Genomic DNA, 27723 nt, shown 5'->3' on the forward strand with positions numbered 1-27723 from the left:
GAATTTGGCATCGCATCTGTAGCAAAGGGAAGCAAACAAATGCAAATAAATTAACGGAAGATATATAATGCAAGAAATGAAGATGAATGTTTATAGTTAATAATAAATTTGTAACGTGAGGATGATGTGCTAAGTGCTCGTCTATGGGGAGGGGGAAATGAGACTGACCCTGGAGTAGGCTGACGGTAGCCAGCGGAAGGGAGATTTGGCGAAGGATGCATGCCGGATCTCAGGTAGGGTGGGGGTGTCGGAGTACAACACCTAAACTCCAATTTGTTCAGCGCAAGTAAAGTCTCCAGTAACGTCCAATGTATATAATTATTTATTATATTTTTGTTTGAATTTTATTTTTGTTTACATTTGATCTTGTTATGATGTCGTCGGACTGAGATGACCGATCAGCTGGGCTATTGTGCGTACTGAGGGCTGGGAAGAACCCCACCATGAGATGGACTGACTAGCCGGCCTTGCCCCATCGAAAAACAGGTCCGTGACAATAGATGGCGCCCAAATTAAAGGCAGGAGTGAATACGCTGATCATATCATCCGTAAGGGTCGAAAAGGATGCGAATTGCACGCCGGTGGGAATTATAAATAACCAGTCGAGAGGTAGGATCTCGGAGGGGACTTGGCGATTCGGATACCTCGGTGACTGATGGCCTATGAAGGACCTGATGGTCGGCTCATAGTAGCGCGGTGCCGGGGGGATCTGGAAGCAAAGATACCCCAAAGTAAATGTCAAGTTTTTTTTTGTTGAAAGAGATTGGTACTTATCTGACGAACGGAAGAGGGTGCTCGGTAAGGGTGGTTCGGCACTAGCAGGAAATATTTCTATGGCTAGTTATATGGAAAATAGAGCAGAGTAATAGCCGGAGTCAGTTATAGTCCAAATAGGGAAAACTTCCCTTATTTACCCGTGATGAGGTCAGGATGTGAAGATTCGACTGTGAGTGGCCCATGGGGACCAGAGAATTCGGCCACTCGTTGCACTTATGGCGGTTCGTCACTCCTAGAACAATCATTTAGTGATGTAAGTAAGTGGGAAGTACAGATAATAGAGTGGCGAGCGCCCTTGACACCTAGTCTTCTGTGGAAGATGGGATGGTCAACAGCGCTCACCGAGAAACTTGTGCTGGAAATAGAAGACACTGAAATCCGGGGGTGAAGTTAGCTCCGGTGAATGTAGTGTTTGTCCCTCCCTGTTGTAGTTGTGCTTATTTTTGTTCGAGGTGTCATTGTGTGTTGTGGCCAGTTCAAAACTATAAAAAAATAAAAGATAAATATTAGTAAAACATCTAAGTAGAGATAGATTAGAAAAAGTTTATGAGCAAGTATTTTTTAAGGTCAAAGGGGAAAATGGTAGACAGGACTCCTCCACCAGGCAATCCTCGGCAGGAGCCACAAGAAAGAGACGATGACAGCTGGAATTTGCCAGAAGCATCGAAGGTTCTGCCATCAGAAATCACATCGGCTGTCAATGTGACCTTAGCCAAGGCTCAGGAGACGCAACGAGGAGGAATGATGGAGTCCATTAGCCGATCTTTGCAAGAGGAAATCCGGCGATATGGAAATGATTATTGCCGTTACCGAGGCAATGGGACCATTGAACGTACCCAACCCATGTCGGAGTCCGAAATGATCCGGGTGATTAAGAACCAGTACCCAGTCAGGGTACGAAGCGTGGAGCAGCTTCGCGAGGAATGCTTGGGGGTGGAAGACACTTTTGTCAGAACAGAGCCCTGGCCAGCATACAGACCATCGCAGAAGTTTTCGTCCTCTGGAAAGAGAGTCGAAGAAATCACACCGGAGCCGGATTCGCAAGACAAGGAAGAAGCGGTGATTATGGAGGAGGCTCACCTGTTGACCAAGCCGAGGATGTGTTGTTGGAACTACGGCCAGTTTGATCACGGATTCCGCGATTGTGTGGCCAAGGAACGCAGCATCTTTTGTTACCGCTGTGGAAAACCGGAACACTTTACTCCGACATGTGCGAATTGTTCGGGAAACAGCCGACCAAGCGTGACGAAATCAGGTGAGCAACGCTTAGGCTAGAAACCTGCGTCGAAGTAGATGATAAGCTTGAAGTAAATGATCAACATATTATTAATAAACAAAATATATTAGATATTAATAAGTTAAGGTTTCTACCAGCCGAGGAAAGAATGAAAAGATATATGGAAGTCGGAAACAGGATTTTCGACGCCAGACAGCTTGCAGGTATGCGGGGAGTCAGCCGCAGGGTTCTAAAGACCCGCTCACGCTTTAAGGCGACAAACGCGTAAGTAGGTGGCGAATCAGTCCAACGTGGAACGAGAACGGATCCATTGGTTTTCGCTGGGGTACCATACACGGCCGGAAGATTGCGGGACTGCTGGATACAGGAGCCTCTGTAAGTCTACTGGGCGAAGACAGTAGGGAGCTGATGGCCGAACTCGGGGTAGAGATGGACAGATATGTGTTCGTCGCGAAGACAGATCTATAATTGGAAAAATATAGCTTCCTGTTGGATACAAGGGGATTGTAGAAGACATTCACTTCTACATATGCCCGTACCTGGAACAATCGATGTACTTGGGTATCGATATCTGGAGATTTTTGAGTTGGCTCCAGCAGTTCTAGGCGACGAAAACAGCGAATCCAGTCACGCCCAAGTAGCTGAAGTCAAGATGTCCCAGATCAGCCACTATGCGGAAGATAGAAGACAAGAAACGGAGGTAGAACTTGGGACCTGAAAAAGAATGAAGCTGAGGATTTGGAAAACGTGAAGAAGGAATTTTTGACTTACGAAGAAGCTGGACTAGGAACGACTGCAGCAGAACAGCACTATATCCAGTTGGTGGAGGGCGCAGTACCGTTTAAGGATCGTTGTTCTCCGCTATCACCAGCGGTGCAGGAAGTGGTCTGGAAAAAAGTAGACAAAATGCTAGAGCTAGAGGTTATAGAGGTTAGTGACAGTCTGTGGAGCAATAGAATAACGGTCGTGCGAAAGCCAGATAAAAACAGATTCTGCTTGGACGCGCGGAAACTTAACCAACTCACCATAAAGGACGCCTACCCTCTCCCGAGTATCGAAGGCATATTGTCTAGGATCGACCAGACATAATATATATCTAGCGTCGATCTTAAATTTTGCGTTCTGACAAATAAAATTGGAACCGGAAAGCCGGAAGTATACCGCTTTCACAGTAGCCGGACGTCCACTTTACCAATTCGTGATGATGCCCTTCGGTCTCTGCAATGCTGCCCAAAGATTATGTCGACTGATGGACCAAGTCATTCCAACACAACTACGATCAAACGTATTTGTCTATCTGGACGATCTTCTGGTGATAGCTCCTGGCCTCCAGACGCATCTGCGATTTCTCCGTTTGTCAGCACAATGCCTGATACGAGCAAATTTAACGATAGGGCTAAAGAAGTCTAAATTTTGTTTCAAATCTTTAAAATACTTGGGGGTGGAAAGCTGCAAATGGATCCAGAAAGAGTGTTGGCCATACAGAAGAATCCTGATCCGAAGAACATAAAGGAGATACTAAGCTTCCTAGGTACAGCAGGGTGACACAGGCGATTCATTAAAAACTTTGCATCCATTGCAGCACCGCTAACCGACGACCTCAAGAAACATCCAAGAGGCAAGATGGCGCTAACTACAGCGCCAATATTAGTCCATGCTGATTTTAAACGTCCATTCTTTATCCAATGCTACGCCTCTAACAATGGAGTGGGAGCAGTATTGTTCCAGTTGGACGACGAAAATTCAGAGCGTCCCGTAGCTTTCTTCTCTTCCAAGCTTAATAGTATAAACATCAGATTTTGTATTCCATCACTGAAAAAGAATGTCTGGGAGCGATGTTAGTAGTTGAAAAGTTTAGGCCTTACGTGGAGCTGATGCCGTTTTTTGTGATCACGGACCACGCAAGCCTAAAATGGCTAATGTCCCTCAAGGATCTAAATGGACGTTTGGCAAGGTGGTCTTTAAAGCTTCAGAGTTTTAACTTTAAAATTGAGCATCGCAAGGAAACTGAGAACGTGGTTGCTGACACCCTGTCACGCTGCATAGCGGAGTTAAGTTTGGATTTATCAGATGCAACATTGCCTGATTTACGCGTGGATGGGGCTTTAATCTTCAAAAGAACAGCATTCGAACATCTTGACGACCAAGTTGAAGGCTCAATTTGGAAGCTGTGGATCCCGACAGGAATAACATCTACACTTACAGCGAACGCGCACGAGGATCACAAAGCTGCACACGGGGGGATGAAAAAGACACTTCATCGTCTAAAACGTCATTTCTACTGGCCGGCTATGACGACACAAGTGCGGGAGTATGTCCGGAATTGCACCAAATGCAAGGAATCAAAACTGCAATTAGAACGTATTTAGAATATGATCATAGAGACTGGGACTTATACTTACCGGAAATAGAAGTGTCGATTGTCGACTGGCAAGAAAACTGCAGTCCTTGACAGAACATCAAATAACGAAGCTAGATCCAGTAGATAAGCGCCAACTTATCCGCGATCACATCCGGAAAAATCTTCATCAGGCATATGAATACAGCAACCAGCGCTATAACAAACGGGCTCGAGTTTTCCATGCCAAGCCTGGCCAAGAATGATGTACAATGCCAAGTTTGCTCGAAAATATGTGAAATGCCGAGTCGGTCTCCCTATAGGGAACAATGCCTACGATTTGGAGGATCTGGGGGGAAGCCTGTTGGGATTTTCCACGCAAAAGACCTAAAAATGTAAATATAAATAGTGGATGTAGCTGTAGGCGTCACAAGCATCACAAGGAGAATTGATCTAGTCTGTCCGTCCCAAAAGTAGAAACTTTCCCAAAAGTTGTCTTCCTATTGCAGGTAGTATATAAGTCGGAACGAGTCGAATCAGACGACGTTATCATATAGCTCCCATAGAAACAATCGGAAACTTAAAAATAATATCAAAAAAAATTAAATTAAAATTTTTTTGTTAATTGTTTTGGCCATATGAATGGTTTAATAATTCAGAATTACGCTTTTAATTTTATTTAAATCGAAAAACGATATAATAAAGCTGCAATAGAAACATCAAAATAATTGAAGTGAAAATTATTTCCATTTCCGATCAAAGATATGCATGAACCTTTTAGAGTACTATGTAATTACTATAACAAACTCTATCACATAATTTCTGTTACCTACTCTTTAAAAGCATTAAGCTTATTTTACTTACCACGAAATTAGTATGTAGTATTTTGTTTCGTAAGTATTTTGAATTCCTTTCCTTCCGTTCCTTTTTTGTCCCTTTTCTTCGATATCTCGCTAAATGAATGGATAAAGATGCGAATCTTAATTTTTCAGCAAAAAATTATTTTCAAAAAAGAACCTTCGTATCTTTTCGAAGAACTTCAGTTTACATCCTCTAGAAGAGCAAACAATCTTATTTGCATAAGACCTAGATCACTGCATCCGAAAGACAATTTTTAATTAAAGGCATTCGATCATTGAATCAGTTCCCCAACCATCTTAAAAATATTAGCAGTGCCACGCAATTCAAGATAAAATTATTCACACACCTTAAAAATACAATTACGTAAATTAAAGAAAAATTGGAAGGCGACTTAGGTTAGTTTTTATGAAAATTAGTTTAAAGTATAATGTAACAATTAAATATTTGCAACTCTTAGTGACTAGCGCATTATTAATAAACAAAATATATTAGGTATTAATAAGTTAAGGTTTCTACCAGCCGAGGAAAGAATGAAAATATATATGGAAGTCGGAAACAGGATTTTCGACGCCAGACAGCTTGCAGGTATGCGGGGAGTCAGCCGCAGGGTTCTAAAGACCCGCTCACGCTTTAAGGCGACAAACGCGTAAGTAGGTGGCGAATCAGTCCAACGTGGAACGAGAACGGATCCATGGGTTTTCGCTGGGGTACCATACACGGCCGGAAGATTGCGGGACTGCTGGATACAGGAGCCTCCGTAAGTCTACTGGGCGAAGACAGTAGGGAGCTGATGGCCGAACTCGGGGTAGAGATGGAAGGATATGTGTTCGTCGCGAAGACAGATCTATAATTGGAAAAATATAGCTTCCTGTTGGATACAAGGGGATTGTAGAAGACATTCACTTCTACATATGCCCGTACCTGGAACAATCGATGTACTTGGGTATCGATATCTGGAGATTTTTGAGTTGGCTCCAGCAGTTCTAGGCGACGAAAACAGCGAATCCAGTCACGCCCAAGTAGCTGAAGTCAAGATGTCCGAGATCAGCCACTATGCGGAAGATAGAAGACAAGAAACGGAAGTAGAACTTGGGACCTGAAAAAGAATGAAGCTGAGAAGTTGGAAAACGTGAAGAAGGAATTTTTGACTTACGAAGAAGCTGGGCTAGGAACGACTGCAGCAGAACAGCACTATATCCAGTTGGTGGGGGCGCAGTACCGTTTAAGGATCGTTGTTATCCGCTATCACCAGCGATGCAGGAAGTGGTCTGGAAAGAAGTAGACAAAATGCTAGAGCTAGAGGTTATAGAGGTTAGTGACAGTCTGTGGAGCAATAGAATAACGGTCGTGCGAAAGCCAGATAAAAACCGATTCTGCTTGGACGCGCGGAAACTTAACCAACTCACCATAAAGGACGCCTACCCTCTCCCGAGTATCGAAGGCATATTGTCTAGGATCGACCAGACATAATATATATCTAGCGTCAATCTTAAATTTTGCGTTCTGACAAATAAAATTGGAACCGGAAAGCCGGAAGTATACCGCTTTCACAGTAGCCGGACGTCCACTTTACCAATTCGTGATGATGCCCTTCGGTCTCTGCAATGCTGCCCAAAGATTATGTCGACTGATGGACCAAGTCATTCCAACACAACTACGATCAAACGTATTTGTCTATCTGGACGATCTTCTGGTGATAGCTCCTGGCCTCCAGACGCATCTGCGATTTCTCCGTTTGTCAGCACAATGCCTGATACGAGCAAATTTAACGATAGGGCTAAAGAAGTCTAAATTTTGTTTCAAATCTTTAAAATACTTTGAGTTTATCATTGGGGGTGGAAGCTGCAAATGGATCCAGAAAGAGTGTTGGCCATACAGAAGAATCCTGATCCGAAGAACGTAATGGAGATACTAAGCTTCCTAGGTACAGCAGGGTGACACAGGCGATTCATTAAAAACTTTGCATCCATTGCAGCACCGCTAACCGACGACCTCAAGAAACATCCAAGAGGCAAGATGGCGCTAACTACAGCGCAAATATTAGTCCATGCTGATTTTAAACGTCCATTCTTTATCCAATGCTACGCCTCTAACAATGGAGTGGGAGCAGTATTGTTCCAGTTGGACGACGAAAATTCAGAGCGTCCCGTAGCTTTCTTCTCTTCCAAGCTTAATAGTATAAACATCAGATTTTGTATTCCATCACTGAAAAAGAATGTCTGGGAGCGATGTTAGTAGTTGAAAAGTTTAGGCCTTACGTGGAGCTGATGCCGTTTTTTGTGATCACGGACCACGCAAGCCTAAAATGGCTAATGTCCCTCAAGGATCTAAATGGACGTTTGGCAAGGTGGTCTTTAAAGCTTCAGAGTTTTAACTTTAAAATTGAGCATCGCAAGGAAACTGAGAACGTGGTTGCTGACACCCTGTCACGCTGCATAGCGGAGTTAAGTTTGGATTTATCAGATGCAACATTGCCTGATTTACGCGTGGATGGGGCTTTAATCTTCAAAAGAACAGCATTCGAACATCTTGACGACCAAGTTGAAGGCTCAATTTGGAAGCTGTGGATCCCGACAGGAATAACATCTACACTTACAGCGAACGCGCACGAGGATCACAAAGCTGCACACGGGGGGATGAAAAAGACACTTCATCGTCTAAAACGTCATTTCTACTGGCCGGCTATGACGACACAAGTGCGGGAGTATGTCCGGAATTGCACCAAATGCAAGGAATCAAAACTGCAATTAGAACGTATTTAGAATATGATCATAGAGACTGGGACTTATACTTACCGGAAATAGAAGTGTCGATTGTCGACTGGCAAGAAAACTGCAGTCCTTGACAGAACATCAAATAACGAAGCTAGATCCAGTAGATAAGCGCCAACTTATCCGCGATCACATCCGGAAAAATCTTCATCAGGCATATGAATACAGCAACCAGCGCTATAACAAACGGGCTCGAGTTTTCCATGCCAAGCCTGGCCAAGAATGATGTACAATGCCAAGTTTGCTCGAAAATATGTGAAATGCCGAGTCGGTCTCCCTATAGGGAACAATGCCTACGATTTGGAGGATCTGGGGGGGAAGCCTGTTGGGATTTTCCACGCAAAAGACCTAAAAATGTAAATATAAATAGTGGATGTAGCTGTAGGCGTCACAAGCATCACAAGGAGAATTGATCTAGTCTGTCCGTCCCAAAAGTAGAAACTTTCCCAAAAGTTGTCTTCCTATTGCAGGTAGTATATAAGTCGGAACGAGTCGAATCAGACGACGTTATCATATAGCTCCCATAGAAACAATCGGAAACTTAAAAATAATATCAAAAAAAATTAAATTAAAATTTTTTTGTTAATTGTTTTGGCCATATGAATGGTTTAATAATTCAGAATTACGCTTTTAATTTTATTTAAATCGAAAAACGATATAATAAAGCTGCAATAGAAACATCAAAATAATTGAAGTGAAAATTATTTCCATTTCCGATCAAAGATATGCATGAACCTTTTAGAGTACTATGTAATTACTATAACAAACTCTATCACATAATTTCTGTTACCTACTCTTTAAAAGCATTAAGCTTATTTTACTTACCACGAAATTAGTATGTAGTATTTTGTTTCGTAAGTATTTTGAATTCCTTTCCTTCCGTTCCTTTTTTGTCCCTTTTCTTCGATATCTCGCTAAATGAATGGATAAAGATGCGAATCTTAATTTTTCAGCAAAAAATTATTTTCAAAAAAGAACCTTCGTATCTTTTCGAAGAACTTCAGTTTACATCCTCTAGAAGAGCAAACAATCTTATTTGCATAAGACCTAGATCACTGCATCCGAAAGACAATTTTTAATTAAAGGCATTCGATCATTGAATCAGTTCCCCAACCATCTTAAAAATATTAGCAGTGCCACGCAATTCAAGATAAAATTATTCACACACCTTAAAAATACAATTACGTAAATTAAAGAAAAATTGGAAGGCGACTTAGGTTAGTTTTTATGAAAATTAGTTTAAAGTATAATGTAACAATTAAATATTTGCAACTCTTAGTGACTAGCGCATTAGCTTATAAGTTCCAAAATTGTAGCGTTAGGATGAAATTTTGTAATAAAATACAAAATACAAATAAAAAGAGTTGTTCACTTAAGTGAGTGAACTGAACATGTTCACAATTATTGATCTTTTTTGCTCACTTTTAGTCACAGTTACTCACTTGTTCAGTTGCTCAGTTGTTCAGTTAAGTTGTTGTTAGGCATGCCAACTAAATGGAACAACCAATCACTTTGAGTAGTGAATTTAAACTGTTTTATTTTTCCAAATTTTGTTTCCAAGATTCTTATTCTAGACTTATCTATGGCCTACGCAGAGACCGCATTAGTTTGCCTGAGAGAGGTAGTTATCTCTTGGCCCCGCACAGGAGCCCTTGGTGCAGTGTGTGAGACATGCAGTTACAAGTGCTAAGAGCTGCACCCTTGTCTTATTTTAAGTAACACATCGTAAATTATGGCTCTAGATCGATTAGTAGCCTGATTCGATTGACGCATTAGTGGACTTTTTAAATGTGCTGATTCCTTTGGCGCATTAGCATTTAGCTATTGCTAACAGCTGATCTGGATTTTTTTACTTTGAACTGTCGCAAATCAAACGGAATAAATTAAAAATCATGAATATGAGCGAATTTACGGTAATCTTTAATGATCAGCAGGATATCAACAATGCTAACTAGGCATTTGCCAACTTGGATGATAAGGAAGGGGAGCTGATGAAGTTGTTTGACGGGTTTGCAAAGGAGACCATCACAGTTTATAAAATAGAGCAAGGATCCCCGTATATGTGGGAGTTTTTTACTGCCAGAGATCCAGCAGTAATGCATTGTGCCAGCTTTAAAGCTGCTTTAAGATGTATAGTCATGGTTGCCGTGTCAATTCTTCGACCAGATTTTGCGTTAGATCACGAAGACTGGCAAATAGTTGAAGATGAGTTCCCAGTACTGAAACCGTAACTGTAAAAACATATTCTGCAAAAAATTTTACTCTCTCAAGGGTCATAATTCTAAGTAAACTTTTACATTCAAAAATGAAAAAAATGTGTTCCATAAATGTATCGGTTACAATGATATTTGAGGAGCTGCAAAGCGAAATGGCACGCCGATTCAAAGATTTGGAAGAGATTGACCTCTTTAAAGAATGTCTGTACTTTACTACTTTACTGCTCGAAAGGAGGATACATTGATATGGTGGAAGTCAAGGAAAGACATTTATCCTCGATTGTATAACATTGCATTACAGCGCCTATGTTTGCTGGCAACGTCTGATTTTATAGTATTTGATAAGAGGGATGTTAATAATAACATAGACCATATAAGACAGCAGGAAAATAATAGTAAAATAATGTCAGCAAGTGAAACATGTTAGCAAACTTGATCAACTAAATAGCTGAAAACATAAACAACTGAACAAATGAGCAACTGAACACGTGAGCAAAAAAAAAAATAATTTACGGATAAATAACGGCAAATTCCACGCTAAAAAATTTTTGGAAAAGTTAAAGTTTAATAAGATGTTCTGCTAACTTGATATCAAGTTAGCAGAACAACTATGTTTTAAAAAAGAATTTACGAATTATTTACGGATAAATAACGGCAAATTCCAACTTGATATCAAGTTAGCAGAACAACTATGTTTAAAAAAAAAAATCCAGGAGCGGCAAATTTTTTTCTTTCACGAATAATTTACGGATAAATAACGGCAAATTGTCAGTTAAAAATTTTTTGGAAAAATTCAAGTTTGATATCAAGTTAGCAGAACATCTCATAATTTAAAAAAAAAATGAGCGGCAAATTTTTTTCTTTCACGAATAATTTACGGATAAATAACGATCGATAAGAAAAAAATTAAATTTCAAAAGTTGTTCTGCTAACTTTATGCACATGTTATAGGCCAACCAAAGGTTTGCAACACCCTAAGTGTGCTCGGTATCGTTTTCTTGGTAAAAGGCAAGTTGTTTTCGATATCCAATTTTTAACACTTGGCTTCACATTTGGTTTTAAAATTTTAAGGTACCCAAATTTATCCATTATACCATCTATAAAATGTAATGGGCCTATGCAGCCCCAAACCATCACAGAACCTCTTCCATCTAAATTAAATTTACTTTCATCGGTAAATTGTACCTTCAATAAACTAGTTCCAATAACAAAAATGAATTTCTGATTTTATTAATGGGCTTATGACACTACATTGCTGGCCTCATTCATTGATAATTTTTTTAAAGCTATACGATTTTACGTACACTAGTCGGCATAATTATTTTGACGAAACAACTCTTTTTTGACTATTGAACTTAGCGTTGCTGGAAATGAGGCGCAAAACAAAGAATATATTTTTACCTATGTGCATGCCAAATTTTATTTCCTTTACCTTTTGCATTCAATTTTTACTGATAAGAATGCATGTGGTCAACGGTTTTCTACGTGGCACAAGTATTTTGACAGCATCTTTATGGAAATATTTTCAAACTTTTAAGCACGCGAGAACCAATGAACTTCTGTGTTTCATTTGGAGTAATATTAAACGTTGTTATTAAAACAGAAAGTTATTAAAAATCAGTCAATAACATGGGTAAAACGGCAGAGCTAAGTTTGGTTACCAGATCTTCAATAGTAGCAAAGTTTAACGCTGGAATAGCAGTCAAAGACATTGCCAATGAGTTTTGTGTGTCGCGTCAAACTGTGCACTACCAAATTAAAAAGTTTAAAAAGCATAATGACATGCGTAATTGAAAAAGATCGGGTGCTAAGCGCAAAACAGATCTCAGTGAAGACCGAGTCCTTGTATGGGAATTTAAAAAGAATATTTTTTTAAAGCCCCAATCCGCAGCAGATCAATTTAATTTGACAGCTAAGACACTGATTAGTGAGCGCACAGTCCGTCGGCGATTAAAAGAATGCGATTTTAAGACTTATAAAGCCAAGGACGTACCATATATAACAGAAAAAAACAAGCTGAAAAGACTGTCTTTCGCAAAGGAACATCTTCATAAGCCAAAGGAGTTCTGGAGAAGCGTTCTATGGACAGATGAAAGTTCCTTTGAGTATAATTCATCAAAAAATAAATTTTTTGTAAGATTACCAATTCTCCAAAGGCAGAAACGGCGGCCCGTTTGCCAAAAAGTAAGCCATGGTGGAGGCTCTGTGATGTTCTGGGGATGTGTGGCTTATAATGGACTGGGTGACCTCGTTCCTGTCACTGGCTCGATGAACCAAGGCCAGTATTTGCGGGTTCTAAATGATAATGCGTTTAGTTCCGGAGACAGGCTTATTGGACACACCTTCATTTTGCAACAGGATAACGCCCCATGTCACAAAGCCAAAATAATTACAACATTTTTGAAGGATGTTGGTGTTACCACTTTGGACTGGCCACCTCAAAGTCCAGATTTAAATATAATTGAAAACGTCTGGTCTCTTATAAAACGTAAAAGAACAGTATCGTTGAATAAAACCAGAGAGGAGACAATTTCTGAGGTCACTTCCCTTTGGGAAGAGATATCTCTAGAGATTATCCAAAATTTAGTCGATTCAGTACCGCGACGCTTGCAAAATTTGTTGAAACCAAAGGAAATTATATATTTTACTAAATTATTTTTTTCCTTTGGTTTTTTTAAGTTTAAGCTTTATTATTCATATTAAAAGGTACTTGTCAAAATACTTATGCCACCACATGAAAATTACTTTAGCTTATATTTTTTTAAGTTCATATGACAAAATGTTGAATTCATTATTTTTAAGTTTGTATTAGCACTAAGTAAAACAGAAAAAAAAATCATTGAGTTATATTAAACCATTAAAAAGTTAAATACAAATTTGAACCATTAGTTTTTCGTCAAAATAATTATGCCGACTAGGACTAGTGTATGACAATTCCAATGAGCAATGAATGAAGAAAATTGACAGAACCCGATAACCGATAGTAAAAACACTAGACGGAATTGGGTGAAAAAAATATCATTCGGTAAAATACCACCGGGGCCGATACATCAATGGGCAAAATTGTATTTAAGAAGTACAATTTTGGAGTTGACGACATAAATGATGTAAAAAGCGAGGCTTAAATGTATAAAAAACTATTTTTTTTACCATTTCAAGGTAACAACTGAAAACCTTCCAACGTTAAAATAAGCGGGATAAACACAATATGATAAGCAAAACAACAAAGTTTGAATTTATGTGAAAAAGGCAGAGTGACCGTGAACTTATTACCAGAAAATCTCAAGCAGTATCCAAATAGTTGTCTCTGTCTCTGAGCTTTAATGAATCCAACAATGAATGAGGCGAACAATGTAATCTCATACCCGTATAAGTTTTTCCTCTTTTCAGCACATGTAAATTCCTTTGCAAATTTAACTCTGCATTTTTTTTTCGGCTAATAAAAGGCTGTTTTTGGCAATTCTGCAATTGTAATCAAATTTATGCAGATTATAACGCACAGTATTCAAGCGAACTTATTTACCAGTTCGGGTTTTTAAAGAAATTTTCAGTTCTTTGCCGGTTTTGAATTGATCTTGCTTAATTTCCTTTAAAACTGATCGCTCTTCTCGGTCATGTTGTATCTTGTTTTGACCTTCTCTGCTTTTATTGGCCGGTCTGAATTCATCACGGATTCTTTTGATTATGTCATGGACAATAGACTTGTTTTTTCCGACCAATTTAGCAATTTCTCTAACAGTTTTCCCTTCAAAATTGAGTTTCACAATTAACTGTCGAAGTTCTACAGAAGAGTGATTTTAATTGAATATTTAGGATTTTTATTGATTATCAGAAATATATGAGTGTAAACTTAAAATTAACAAAATTTTATCTCATTTAGTGTAGTTTTGAGGCATATTTATCTTATGCAAATAGTTGTCCCATTATGCGATGGAGCCACTATATTTATAAAACATCGAAGTCGTCAACATCAATCTACTGCTTAATTTTACATCTAAATTTAACGGCTAAAATATTTAATTTATTTTTACGCTAATGAAAGAAGAAAGTTTTAAAAATAATGTACTTTTGTGAACTTTCAATCAGTGTGGGCGACTTGAAAAATTACATTTCAATCAAAAGTCGTGCATAATAAGACTTTTAGAAAGTAAATTGGTTTGGGTGAATTGTGGAAATTATATATTGGAAATTATGACTTTTGTGAAATGTTTAATTTTCTGTCCACACCTCAATCCTGTCAATCCGATACTCCGTTCAAATAATATAGAGTGTTAGTTATTTATTCAAATAACTACGGAACTAAAAGCCAAATTAGGTTTTTATAGGTTTCAAGACTATTAACTTTTGATATATAACACATTTACATTGATTGAGGCGTTTGAAAATTCAACACAATTCAGATCTTTATTATCAGCATTTTATGCTTATTTCAATGAGCAGAAATCTATGAAAGTTCAATTTGATTATGAAACATTCTTATTGGAGCTTTTGTAAGTAAAATGGAAATATAAGCAATAGTATTAGGAAAAATTTAAAAAAAAAATGAGCGGCAAATTTTTTTCTTTCACGAATAATTTACGGATAAATAACGATCGATAAGAAAAAAATTAAATTTCAAAAGTTGTTCTGCTAACTTTATGCACATGTTATAGGCCAACCAAAGGTTTGCAACACCCTAAGTGTGCTCGGTATCGTTTTCTTGGTAAAAGGCAAGTTGTTTTCGATATCCAATTTTTAACACTTGGCTTCACATTTGGTTTTAAAATTTTAAGGTACCCAAATTTATCCATTATACCATCTATAAAATGTAATGGGCCTATGCAGCCCCAAACCATCACAGAACCTCTTCCATCTAAATTAAATTTACTTTCATCGGTAAATTGAACCTTCAATAAACTAGTTCCAATAACAAAAATGAATTTCTGATTTTATTAATGGGCTTATGACACTACATTGCTGGCCTCATTCATTGATAATTTTTTTAAAGCTATACGATTTTACGTACACTAGTCGGCATAATTATTTTGACGAAACAACTCTTTTTTGACTATTGAACTTAGCGTTGCTGGAAATGAGGCGCAAAACAAAGAATATATTTTTACCTATGTGCATGCCAAATTTTATTTCCTTTACCTTTTGCATTCAATTTTTACTGATAAGAATGCATGTGGTCAACGGTTTTCTACGTGGCACAAGTATTTTGACAGCATCTTTATGGAAATATTTTCAAACTTTTAAGCACGCGAGAACCAATGAACTTCTGTGTTTCATTTGGAGTAATATTAAACGTTGTTATTAAAACAGAAAGTTATTAAAAATCAGTCAATAACATGGGTAAAACGGCAGAGCTAAGTTTGGTTACCAGATCTTCAATAGTAGCAAAGTTTAACGCTGGAATAGCAGTCAAAGACATTGCCAATGAGTTTTGTGTGTCGCGTCAAACTGTGCACTACCAAATTAAAAAGTTTAAAAAGCATAATGACATGCGTAATTGAAAAAGATCGGGTGCTAAGCGCAAAACAGATCTCAGTGAAGACCGAGTCCTTGTATGGGAATTTAAAAAGAATATTTTTTTAAAGCCCCAATCCGCAGCAGATCAATTTAATTTGACAGCTAAGACACTGATTAGTGAGCGCACAGTCCGTCGGCGATTAAAAGAATGCGATTTTAAGACTTATAAAGCCAAGGACGTACCATATATAACAGAAAAAAACAAGCTGAAAAGACTGTCTTTCGCAAAGGAACATCTTCATAAGCCAAAGGAGTTCTGGAGAAGCGTTCTATGGACAGATGAAAGTTCCTTTGAGTATAATTCATCAAAAAATAAATTTTTTGTAAGATTACCAATTCTCCAAAGGCAGAAACGGCGGCCCGTTTGCCAAAAAGTAAGCCATGGTGGAGGCTCTGTGATGTTCTGGGGATGTGTGGCTTATAATGGACTGGGTGACCTCGTTCCTGTCACTGGCTCGATGAACCAAGGCCAGTATTTGCGGGTTCTAAATGATAATGCGTTTAGTTCCGGAGACAGGCTTATTGGACACACCTTCATTTTGCAACAGGATAACGCCCCATGTCACAAAGCCAAAATAATTACAACATTTTTGAAGGATGTTGGTGTTACCACTTTGGACTGGCCACCTCAAAGTCCAGATTTAAATATAATTGAAAACGTCTGGTCTCTTATAAAACGTAAAAGAACAGTATCGTTGAATAAAACCAGAGAGGAGACAATTTCTGAGGTCACTTCCCTTTGGGAAGAGATATCTCTAGAGATTATCCAAAATTTAGTCGATTCAGTACCGCGACGCTTGCAAAATTTGTTGAAACCAAAGGAAATTATATATTTTACTAAATTATTTTTTTCCTTTGGTTTTTTTAAGTTTAAGCTTTATTATTCATATTAAAAGGTACTTGTCAAAATACTTATGCCACCACATGAAAATTACTTTAGCTTATATTTTTTTAAGTTCATATGACAAAATGTTGAATTCATTATTTTTAAGTTTGTATTAGCACTAAGTAAAACAGAAAAAAAAATCATTGAGTTATATTAAACCATTAAAAAGTTAAATACAAATTTGAACCATTAGTTTTTCGTCAAAATAATTATGCCGACTAGGACTAGTGTATGACAATTCCAATGAGCAATGAATGAAGAAAATTGACAGAACCCGATAACCGATAGTAAAAACACTAGACGGAATTGGGTGAAAAAAATATCATTCGGTAAAATACCACCGGGGCCGATACATCAATGGGCAAAATTGTATTTAAGAAGTACAATTTTGGAGTTGACGACATAAATGATGTAAAAAGCGAGGCTTAAATGTATAAAAAACTATTTTTTTTACCATTTCAAGGTAACAACTGAAAACCTTCCAACGTTAAAATAAGCGGGATAAACACAATATGATAAGCAAAACAACAAAGTTTGAATTTATGTGAAAAAGGCAGAGTGACCGTGAACTTATTACCAGAAAATCTCAAGCAGTATCCAAATAGTTGTCTCTGTCTCTGAGCTTTAATGAATCCAACAATGAATGAGGCGAACAATGTAATCTCATACCCGTATAAGTTTTTCCTCTTTTCAGCACATGTAAATTCCTTTGCAAATTTAACTCTGCATTTTTTTTCGGCTAATAAAAGGCTGTTTTTGGCAATTCTGCAATTGTAATCAAATTTATGCAGATTATAACGCACAGTATTCAAGCGAACTTATTTACCAGTTCGGGTTTTTAAAGAAATTTTCAGTTCTTTGCCGGTTTTGAATTGATCTTGCTTAATTTCCTTTAAAACTGATCGCTCTTCTCGGTCATGTTGTATCTTGTTTTGACCTTCTCTGCTTTTATTGGCCGGTCTGAATTCATCACGGATTCTTTTGATTATGTCATGGACAATAGACTTGTTTTTTCCGACCAATTTAGCAATTTCTCTAACAGTTTTCCCTTCAAAATTGAGTTTCACAATTAACTGTCGAAGTTCTACAGAAGAGTGATTTTAATTGAATATTTAGGATTTTTATTGATTATCAGAAATATATGAGTGTAAACTTAAAATTAACAAAATTTTATCTCATTTAGTGTAGTTTTGAGGCATATTTATCTTATGCAAATAGTTGTCCCATTATGCGATGGAGCCACTATATTTATAAAACATCGAAGTCGTCAACATCAATCTACTGCTTAATTTTACATCTAAATTTAACGGCTAAAATATTTAATTTATTTTTACGCTAATGAAAGAAGAAAGTTTTAAAAATAATGTACTTTTGTGAACTTTCAATCAGTGTGGGCGACTTGAAAAATTACATTTCAATCAAAAGTCGTGCATAATAAGACTTTTAGAAAGTAAATTGGTTTGGGTGAATTGTGGAAATTATATATTGGAAATTATGACTTTTGTGAAATGTTTAATTTTCTGTCCACACCTCAATCCTGTCAATCCGATACTCCGTTCAAATAATATAGAGTGTTAGTTATTTATTCAAATAACTACGGAACTAAAAGCCAAATTAGGTTTTTATAGGTTTCAAGACTATTAACTTTTGATATATAACACATTTACATTGATTGAGGCGTTTGAAAATTCAACACAATTCAGATCTTTATTATCAGCATTTTATGCTTATTTCAATGAGCAGAAATCTATGAAAGTTCAATTTGATTATGAAACATTCTTATTGGAGCTTTTGTAAGTAAAATGGAAATATAAGCAATAGTATTAGGAAAAAAAATTATTTTTTTTGTGATCAAGGGACAAAAAAGAGTTTTTCATAATATCAAAGAAAAAATTATGTTTTTATGTCTCCTGTACAAATTAAAACCAACTTACCCACAAAATATAAATTAATGTTTAAATTAACAAAAAAAAAAATTTAAATCGAACTTCGACTAGCCCAAGCTGTTAATAACAATAATGGAGTTAGCATTTGGTGTATTTTTCGATCGTTTCTATTACAGCTATATGATATTGATGTCCGATTATTATAAAATTTAAAACGTAACGTAACAACGTAAAGTATTTTCAAATGAATTTCAAGAAAAGTTATATTTTTTTTAATATTAATTTAATTAAATTCTTGTTTGTTTCTAGGAAGCTATTAAATGTTCAAACAAATATAATAATAATGTGACGATCGAACCTTACACTTTAATAAATTCTGATATTAAATTTAGTTACAATTATTATTTACGTTAATAAAATTAAGCTTTATTTTTTTAGAAGCAAAACTTGATTTTTTTTGTTCAGCTTTGTGCCGATTACAAAACTAATTAAAAACATTAAAGTTCATTTTTTATTAAAAAAATAAAAATTTTCTGAATATTTTAGATCGGAAGTTTTTGAAGCTGAATGTGCGATCGTCACTTTGTTCTTACCTCGTCAAGTGGTAACAACAAAAATGTTTGATAAATTGTAAGGGTGTAACTTTTTTTCGATATTTAAAACTTACGTGTTGCATTGTATTTTCTTGAATAAACTCAGGCTCGCCGTCCTGCAGTATACGCATAAATATTTTTAACGAATTTTCTAAGAAAGACGGGTAAGCTGGACTTTGCATTATCATTTCAAAGTGTTCACTAAGTTCTTGCGTAGCTTTCAGCTTGAGTTCTTCTTTTGCAGAAGAATCATTAAGAATATTTAAATAATTGCGGAACGTATTTACGGGATTACTTTCGTTCACCGCCATCATATACAATTAAGTAAACACCGACCACTAGAGAAGCCTACACCGGTGTAAACAATATTTTTTGGGAGATTAGTTGTCTTTGTAGTTAAGTCATATTTGAAATTTCGGAATAGGAACACAAAGCATTTTCGTGCTTGTCTTAATCCAAGCTGATTGTTTTACGAGTTGTGTTATACACAAAGCTCACACAGAAAATCCGAGAATAATAGCCTATTCACACCATTTTTTTTGTGGAACAATGGGAAGATATGGAAAAAGTGAAATTAAAGGTGAAGTTAAACAAAACATCATTCATCCCGAGGATGTGAAACAAGAACTAACACTTTAGTCATGTTCCCCGAGTATTCGAAACCGGTGACTTTACTAACAAATTGCAAACTTAATATTACCTCAAAAACAATCGAAATTTAGGTGGTGCCATCTGTCGATATAACCAACTAGAAGTTAAGAGAGTGCATCACCCTACCCGCTAAAAGTTTTTTCGTTCTGTTTTTTTACATCATCGAAAATCAGCGATCACCAGTAGAGCAGTGGACGGTCAGCGGCAGAGTGGCCGCACAGCGGCGGCAGAGATTTTAATAACTCTAAATCTTTATAAAAAAGTAGCTCGATTTTGAGATCAATTGCTAAGGTCTAACAGGTCTCATGTCACTGACAGACTTTTGCCATTTGTGGATTTTGAGATCAATTGCTAAGGTCTAACAGGTCTCATGTCACTGAATTGACCTTGCGCTACGAAAGTGAAACTCTTGTTCCAACTCAAAAACACTCGTCAACAGTCACAATTGCGAAAGAAACTTTATTGACTCTCTTAAACTTTTTTAAAAGTTCTCTTTCCTCATTTTATGATATTAAGTGCTATGAATAATGGTTACATTTTGAATCTAAACTTTAAAATCATAGCTTTTATATATGTAATAGCTATTTGGTATACCATTTTCTGAATGGGGCACCGTTAGCCTTTAAAATCCCCATTCTCTCCTCCACCAAAGCCCCTTGCTCACAGAAAACAGAAATAAAATGGTTTCGCATGGTTTTCCGTTAATTAAACATAAATAAACTAACGGCTAGATAATTTTGGGTAAATTAACCATTTTGATTTTCCTACATTATGACTGTTGTTCGGTTCCCTTCAGATGTTATGTTCATCTTCTCATAAAGGGATCACACAGCTTCCCACACGGCTTTTTTATTTCCTTAACATTTTAATTACGTGACTTAAAAATAAGTAAATAGTTGAATCAATTTTTTTTGTTGTTTAGCTTTTTTTCAATTAGTGTAAATTTTAGGACTAATATTAAAAAAGCAGGAATAGCAGTTTTCCAATGAGCCCTGCTAAAATAAGTTAACAACCAGCTCCCAGCGTAAGCTAGGCAGAGCAATCCAATGAACTCCGATGGTCACCGTTATCGACTTTTAAATTTTATACCCCGAATGAGTCTCAAGGCCAGCGGGTGAAATCCCTAATTAACGTATTTCTACAGTTGATGTCACAGGCCAACCGCTTCCTTCTATATCAATGGCGGCTACGACCACTAGCGGCAACCACGGTCTACCGACCCCCAGCCACGGACGTATAGCCAGAAGACTTCACCCCCGTCACTGAAGTGCAGCCAGCCGGCACACGAATTACATAATTGGTGCCCAACCAAAGGAATAATATTAAAAAAATTTTGCAATTAAATATCGCCCTAGGAGATGGCAGTGTGACCACTTTTCCAAAGGTTGGTAGGGCCAAGAATGGGAGGGGTGGTGTGAAAAGTAAGAGGCGCTCTGGTGGACGAGCAGGAAAGAGTACTTTAATCCGCTCTTAGATTCCACCACCTCCCCTGGCCCAGAAGTATCTCCACCCACAACAAACCATGAGGAACTGCACCCACACCAATAGCTGAATGAGAGCCGAGCGACTACGTGATGCAAATGAAAGAGGTTTCTGCCGTTGGCGAAAAACCGAGAAAGGGATCAGAAAAAAAAAATAATCGGGTGATGCTGGTGCTGGGCAGAGGGTATATATAGGGCTGAAAGGGATCAGGCCACCACGAGTTCCCAAACATTTTTACAGCAGCAAGTGGTCCGGAAAATTTATAGTGAAAAAAATAAAATATAAAATATAGTTGGTTTTGGCGACCTTTCCAAAGTATATTAATTGTTAGCCGGCTCGTGGTCAGGATGTTGAAAAAAACACAAAATTATTTCAATTCTGGTTATTTGTCAATATATTTCGGTTGCTCTTCGGCAACCGTCTTCAGGACAACTATAAAAAAGTTACAACGATTTTAATATTTTAACAAACAGAAAACAATTAACATTTGACATACATTTAATTTACACGTCTGCGTCCGGGGACGTGGAGTTGTTAACTAATTTTTCTTTCCCTAGTAAGTGTCTATATAAATGAGCGCAATTGTAGTTTTGTAGTTCATCCGTATGTCTTTAGGTGTTTTTATGATATGTAGCATTTCTATGGTGAATCGTTTGGCATAGTGTTGTTCTTGTGATAAAATACCCGTCTCTTCGAAGTTCGGTGAGTGATTACTCTTGGCACAGTGGGGCATGAGTTCTGTTTTTTGCGCGTTCGTATGGTGTCTATCTTTGAAGTACGATCTATGCTGTGCTAGTCTAGTTTTTAGTTTAGATTTTGTTGTTCCTATATATATCATGTTGCATGTTTCGTTGTTGTTGCCGTTGCGCGGTATTTTATATATATCATGTCTTTTTTGTCAATTTCATTTATCTTTGATTTTGTTCTGTTGTATATAGATTTTAATGTGTGATCCGGTTTATGTGCGATACTTATGTTTTCTTTGTCGTAGCATTCCGATTTCGCTACACGTTCAGATAATGCCGGTACGTATGTAATTGTCATATATTTTTTGTTTTTATTGTTTTTAACGCTATTTGTTTTCTTGTTTAGTGTTCCGATAATAATGTTTTTATTATGTGTTTTGGGAAATCATTATCTGTCAACATTGATTTTATCTCCTGGGTCGTCTCTTCGTGGTAATCCGTGTCTGAAATTTTGAGCATTCTATGTATACAGCTTCTAGCTGTATTTATTATGATTTGTTTTGGGTGTTTGGAGTTGAAATTGATGATTCGTCCGGACGCAATTGGTTTTTTGTACCATTTTAATTTTAATCGATTTCCACGGCTAATTATCACTGAGTCCAAATAAGGTAATTGGTCGTTTTCTTCTAGTTCCATTGCAAATTATATATTATTGATGAAAGAGTTGAGCATGGTCAGTGTAGTTTTAATGTCATCCTCTTGAATGATTGCGAACAGGTCATCTACGTATTTTGTCAGTAATCTTGGAGGTCGTCTTAATTTTTCTAACGTGTTGTCCAGGAGAGTTTCCATTACAATATCTGCAATGATCGGCGAAGCTGGCGATCCCATAGGCATTCCTTTTAATTGTGTGTACAAATTGTTTTCAAATTTGAAATATTTGTTTTCTTGAATACAAAATTTTATTATGTCCACAAATATTGTTTGCGGTATTTGACTGTATTTTTGTATTATTGTCCATTTGTTTTTAATTATATCCAGGGCTAGATCTGTCGGTATACTCGGAAATAATGAAATTACGTCAAATGAAATTAATCTTTCATCGTCGCCAATATATGTGTTGTTGATTTTGTCTTTGAATTCTTCTGAATTTTTTATGTTATATTTGGAGTCTACTGTTATGTTTTTTAATATGTCAATAATGTATTTGCATAGTGCATAGGATGGTGATCCGATGGAGGAGCAGATTATTATTATTATTTCTTTCGAACCTTGAGATAAGTTCCATTTTTTGATAGTTTGTCCACTATTTCGTTACTTTTTGTTTGCAGTCTAGGGGTGGGGTCTTTCTTTAGTGTCCTGTGTGTGTTCATATCCTTTAATATGTCCTTCATTTTTTGGTTGTAGTCATCTTTGTTTATAGCTACCGTCTTGTTACCTTTGTCTGAGGTCAATATTAAAATGTCGTCATTTTCTCTAAGAAATCTCCTTGTTTGTCCCACTGGGTCTAGTATTGAGAATTGCGAAAGCGGAACAATTGAAACAATTTTGGAAGCTAGCTTATTCAATAATATGAATGACGGTATAACTAAATACATTCACCCAATAAACAAATAACCACAGTGTAGTGTATACAAACAACCGAGTTAGTTATTATAGAGGCAATGGTAGAGGAAACTGTCGAGGTCATTTCATACGCGCTAGAAATAACTTCTACCAGGGAAATTATCGAGTTAGAGGCCAATATTACCAATATTATAATAATCGAGGAAATTATGGCCAAAACCAACATCATAACAGCGGAAACTAAAGAAGTTCTTTCCGAAATAACTCAAATAATAGAGGAAACTCAAATGCTCAAGTCGGACCTATTGAAGCAGAACAGTAAAACTAAAAAAACACAAAGCGACTATATATAAAATATATCTTAGTCTCAACATTTATATAAAAAAAATAACTATCACACTAAAACATCCTTAACCCTTTTAATAGGTACAGGAGCTGATTACTCTTAAATCAAAAGGCATAACATTTATAGAAATACAGACAGGAAAATTTATAATCCCTTTCAAATTCCAAATAGTTAATGACGACTTTCCAATACACTGTGAACAGATCATGACTGGTTAATAGCTGAACCCGAAAACTTCGATCAAGAGATCAACATTCTAATTATACATTCAATAGACTATAATCCAATAATTCCTGCTCGATCTGAAGTCGAAAGACAGGAAGAAAAGCAAGATGGGCGTTAGAACTCCAGCAATATCAATACGACGTCCAGTATATAAAGACTTTAGCGGATCACGACAGAAAACCATCAGTGCAAGTGGATTCAGCGCAAACTACAGGACATCAAGTATAACCCACAGAAGTTTCCTGATTATGTCATCGAGAACGGAGAGCTGTATCGCCACTTCGGACATCCCCCCGACGACCAGGACTACATACCATGGAAACTATGTGTGACAAGTGAGCATCGCCAACGAGTTTTACAAGAATGCCATGACGCGCCCACAGCAGGCCATTTTGGAGTACGAAAGACCATTCCCCGTATCTCTCAGAAATATTACTGGCCTGGCATGTTCCGCGATGTCGGAGCCTATGTACGAAAATGTTTCTTATGCCAAAAGTTTAAAGCAGACCAACGAAGACGAGCCGGCATGATGCTCACGAGACAGATCGAGGAACCATTTGCAGTACTATGTGCAGACTTCGTAGGCCCGCTGCCCCGTTTCAAGCAAGAGAACAACATGTTGTCTTCTTCGATGCGTTCACTAAATGGATTTAACTGATCCCTCTACGCAAAGCAACCTCGGCGTCTCTGACTCGAGCCTTTCGGGAGCGAATACTAGGTCACTAGGTGTGCGATAACGGCACCCAGTTCACAAGCAAAGCGTTTCGCCCACTTACGAGAGATCTACAGCATCGTCCAGAGTAGCATACAAAGAGCCAGCAAGGATCAGGGTCGTCAGTACAATCTCCGCCGCAGGGAGTGGCGTCCAGCCATAGGATCTTTTGTTTTGGGGGAACTTGAAAATTATGTGAGTCAGTATATTCCAAAAAAGTAAGCGATATTTCGCAGCACTATCAATATTAAGAAACAAGATAACAGGAAAAAAAAGGATGCTCTAACCATCCACCGAACAGTCCTAACTTTTAATGCTATTTTAGCTAGATTAGATTTCGTTTTTAGCGATAGAAGACCGCTTCACATTGTCGAACAAGAATTTAATATTCTTACACAAGGAAAACTAAGTGTAATGGAATACTATAACCAAGTGTACAAGAAACTAACATTACTGTCTAATAAAACTATAATGACATATGGTCGTAATAAACCAATCACTTCAGAAATTAATGATAGACAGTGCACAGAGTGCACTAAGAGTTTTCATAACTGGCCTTAACGGCCCAATGTCATCGACTCTGTATTCCATGAATCCAACAGACTTGCCTAATGCAATGGCGTATCTACAGGAGATGGAAAGTAATAATATGAGAGCAAAATTCGCTCACAATTTCGTTGGAATGAAACTCAAATTATACTACTAGCCCAGAACAAAATAATAATTATTTTAATCAAAAGACCACTAATTACAATAATTCAAACTATTTGAGATACAATCAAAGATCTCCACAACAAGTTAAAAATAATCAATGGAATCAGAGTCAGAATAATAATAATCAGTGGGACCAAAATAATAATTGGAAGTTTAATAACAATCAGGTACAGTCTGCTCTTGAACCCATGGAGATAGATTAATTATTCCAGTATCAAATTCGTCCTAATAATAATTTTAACAGGGGTAATAACAAACAAAATTATAATAATTATTATCCAAGAAATAATTATAATCAAAACCAAGCGCAAAAAACAAATATAAGCGCCACTTAAAACAAACCAATTGAATCACATCCGCAGTTAAAGCGGGAACCAACTGGTTCAATTAATCAATTATGAGAGTAAATAACATAGAAGAGGATCATTTTTTAGATCAGAATCCGGAGTAGGATTACCCTACTTAATGAGAACTGACAAAAAAATCGAAGAGGAATTAAAAGTTTTAATTGATACAGGAGCAACATCTTGTTACATAAAAAGGGAAATTTATCAAAATAAAAAAGAGCTCCCAATTTGCAAAAGAGTTTCAACCATTAATGGGTTTACAATAATAAAATATTATCATTTAATAACAATATTTAACACAAGACAAGTATTTTATGAAATAGAAGGGTTAGAGTCCGACTTACTTATAGGTTTTAATCTTTTAAAAAAAATAGGAGCGGTAATTGATATTCAAAAAGGGACCATCAATTATAACGGGAAAAAAGAAAAATTACTTTACGATGCTTTAAACCAATTATCGCTAACAAATGGAAAAATTATCTTTCCATTAAAAGAATATATTATAAAAAAATACCTTGAAGAGCAAAGTGGAAATAAATCAGATTCATAAATGGTGGAAAAAGTTTATTTAGCTTGGGATCACAGAATCCTGAGCAAGCCGACGTAGAATTATCCGTCAACAAAAAATCAAATAGTTTGGGATCTAGAAGTCCTGAACACGCCGACGTAGAATTATCCGTCAACGAAAAATCAAATAGTTTGGGATCTAGAAATCCTGAACACGCCGACGTAGAAAAATCCGTCAACAAAAAATTATATAGTTTTGGAAAAAAAATTCCTGAACACACCGACGAAGAATTTTCCGTCAACAAAAAGTTAAAACGTTTGGGAACACATAACCCTCAACGTGCCGACGTCGAACTATCCGTCAATAAAAAAGTAACAACTTTGGGATAAAAGGATTCCGAAAGAAATAAAATAAATAATATTAAAATGTTAAATTCAAATCAAGTAGAAGATTTGGAGAAAAGAATAATTGACATAATTGAAGAGGAACACTCTAAAATAAACCTACAAATTCCTTTTAGAACTGATATTCGGGGCGAAATAAATACAAATAACGACAGGGCCATTTACAGTAAACAATATCCCTATTTTTTATCAGTTTCAGATTTCGTTAACAATGAAATCAGTAGAATGATAAATGAAAATATTATAAGGCCGAGTAGAAGTCCTTACAATTCACCAGTACAGGTGGTACCCAAAAAGGGTCAAAATGAAGACGGTAGCCCTAAACACAGACTTGTAGTAGACTACAAAAAATTAAATGAGAACACAATACCGGATAGATACCCGATGCAAGACCCATCTGTTATATTAGCCAACTTAGGAAAGGCAAAATTTTTTTCCACAATTGATTTGGAATCAGGATTCCATCAAATTCTAATGAAAGACTCATATTGAAAAAACATCTTTTTCTATTAACAACGGAAAATTTGAATTTTTACGCATGCCTTTCGGGTTAACCGATCCGCCCAGAATTTTCCAGAGAGCAATGGATGATATTCTCAGAGAACAAGTAGGAAAAACATGCCACGTCTACATGGACGATATTATAATTTTTTCAAACACAATCGAGCAACATTTCTCAGATTTAACTCAAATAATAGGCATTTTACAAAGAGCAAATATGAAAATTTCTCTCGAAAAATCTAAATTCTTTAAATTAGAAACCTCCTTTCTTGGTTACATTGTTTCTTTTAATGTAATCAAAACAGATCCTGAAAAAATTTCTACAATTTCAAGGTATCCGTTACCACAAAATATTAGAGAACTTCGAAGTTTTCTAGGCTTAACTGGCTATTACCGAAAATTTGTCCGTAATTATGCAAAAATTGCAAAACCTCTTACAAAATATTTAGGAGGGGAAAATGGAAATGTTTCTAAAACAATACCTACAAAAGTTTTAGTACAATTA

General features: G+C 36.7%; 1 long non-coding RNA gene across 18 annotated transcripts; it reads right to left on the reverse strand.

Annotated features, from left to right (window-relative positions):
* Positions 1 to 318: 318 nt before the first annotated feature.
* On the reverse strand, positions 319 to 19440 carry LOC121467654. 18 transcript variants are annotated; one of them, XR_005977744.1, is made up of 11 exons: positions 19151 to 19440; positions 8810 to 8898; positions 8009 to 8332; positions 7810 to 7954; positions 6620 to 7418; positions 6367 to 6481; positions 6135 to 6309; positions 5730 to 6057; positions 5217 to 5305; positions 4417 to 4739; positions 3452 to 4362 (listed from the first exon to the last, which is right to left on the reverse strand). It is a non-coding gene; the product is annotated as an uncharacterized LOC121467654 (long non-coding RNA). The 18 variants fall into 18 exon arrangements; XR_005977737.1 differs by having other exon boundaries at positions 6620 to 7432; XR_005977741.1 differs by having other exon boundaries at positions 7472 to 7954.
* Between the last annotated feature and the right edge of the window lie 8283 nt (positions 19441 to 27723).

This window comes from Drosophila elegans, unplaced genomic scaffold (assembly GCF_018152505.1).
Source record: "Drosophila elegans isolate 14027-0461.03 unplaced genomic scaffold, ASM1815250v1 contig_492, whole genome shotgun sequence".
Taxonomy (NCBI): Eukaryota; Metazoa; Arthropoda; class Insecta; order Diptera; family Drosophilidae; genus Drosophila; species Drosophila elegans.